Raw genomic sequence first — 2,146 nt, forward strand, 5'->3', positions numbered from 1 at the left:
TCATAGCTTGTCAAGAGGCTGCTGCTCGTTGCCCGTCCTTTGGCTGACTCCTCACAGCGGCAGGTGGTAGAATGTTTAGACCATGTTTGCAGAAGAGTGGAGTGTTTGGTCCAATATCAACAATATGACCTCCAGAATGTCCTATTATTTGTGCCATGTTTGCAGAAGAGTGAGATGTTTGTTCCAATCTTGAAAAATATGACATCCAGGAAGCTGTATTATTTGCACCATGTTTGCGGAAGAGTGACATGTTTGGTCTCAATATTTGCTTAGGAATGTGAAGCTGGGAGACCTAGCTAAAGCAAGGTGATCAGATTTTATGTTCTTTAAGTCTCCAGATTGATAGGAAGTAGATCTAAATTATTGGAAGAAGAACTTAAAATGTATCAAGTTTTCATTGAGTTATTCATGCTTAGCTGGTGGCCAAGTTGCAACTCAAATGAACTGACTTTTTTCATAACCAGTCTAATATACCAATCAAATCTCAGTGTTTTGTTGGGGATCTTTTTCTTAAACTTTAGATCAGCTTCTCATATACCTGTCAATTCCAAGAAGATAAAATTTGAGCAAAAATACCACTCTGTATGAACATCATTCAGAAACAACATTGCACTTTTTGCACACCAAATTGCATGCTTTTAAAATTAATTGTATGTGGAGTGGTACTTAATGTAGTTGATTATTGAAGTGCATATTCTAGTCCAACCTGTTGGATATTAATCTAGCTCAAGTCCAAGCTTTTGAAATGGATGGTATTATGTAGTGTTTAGGACTGATAGATAATACACACAATTTCTTGTTGTCTTGCTTCTCAAATACCACATCACCACAATGGATGCAGTATTATGCATGCCAAAATGTGGGATCAAGCTCAATTGAACTAATTTTCAAAGGATTAAGTTTACTGTATTGCCTCCTTTTGTAGCCTAATACCTCAGCAAAAACCTGAAGAACCCTTCCACAAAAAATGGCACCCAATGGACCAGTATTGCAGCCTGCAGAAATAATTTATATATTTTGAAAAAGGACCCCAGACACCCTTTGTCAGCTTTGATATGATGGTATGGTATGGTATGAGATCATTTGGTATGGTATGAGATGACATGGTATGGTATGGTAACATGGTATTGGTATGAGTGGGATATGGTATGGGTTTTCCATTCCATGGTACCATGGTATTGGTATTGAGCTCATATACCACCCCGGAATGGGTACCCTCAAGGTACCCTAAATCAAGGAATTGATGTACCTCATAGGTACCCTAAAATGGGTGACTGAAGTGTTTTGATTTTGTTGAATTGAAGTTTTGATAAGATGGCCTGACACCTAAACGCCTCTTGCGCTCTGTGGGCTTTCTGATTCGCTAGGTATTACAAGTTAGCGTAGACAATTGGAAATTGACCTTGAAATATGTACCGGGATTTGTTGACGACCCAGATGGCTGAGAACTACCACCACATGGCTTTGCCCCATCCCCATTCTTCACCTTCTCCGTCCAGGCCATCCCAAGGGCCCTGAGAGTTACTTGGGTCTAGTCAGGGTAGGCATGGCTTGAACATTGAATACCACGAGAAGAGGCCAAATCAACATGAGAAGATGTCCCAGACTGGTGCCAGAAGACGGTTCGGTGAAAGCAGAACACAGCAGGAAAGACAGTTGCGGGAGAATTATGGGTTAATTTTGATGGTTTACATAGTCAAATCAATCTCACATAGCTTTTGCTAACAGGGCAAGGACTTGAGCAATGCTTCTAGCCAGCCAGTGGGGACACTGGACTCCCATATTTTATTGAATGGTATGATTATGATGGGTAGGTATGATGGGTTCTGACATGAACATTCGGAACAGAAAAATGGACAAGCTGTGACCAGCACCAGACACATGTCCAAGCGCCAGTGAGCACTTGAGCACCATGCCTTTTGAATTCCACAAGTATACATAGATGTCGCTATAGTACCATAACAATAGAAATTGACAATTGTGCCAATAAGTCATAGGGCTACCCCAATGGGCCCAATACACATGGACACTATGGATCCATACCTGGGACCAATGGATGTTTACAGCATATGGTATTAATGTGTGGCCCAATGCATATTCTGCAGATGTGGTTATTGCCATAATCAATGGTACCATAGGTACCCAA

The sequence above is a fragment of the Laccaria bicolor genome, genomic scaffold, assembly GCF_000143565.1.
Source record: "Laccaria bicolor S238N-H82 LACBIscaffold_19 genomic scaffold, whole genome shotgun sequence".
NCBI classification, from domain to species: Eukaryota; Fungi; Basidiomycota; class Agaricomycetes; order Agaricales; family Hydnangiaceae; genus Laccaria; species Laccaria bicolor.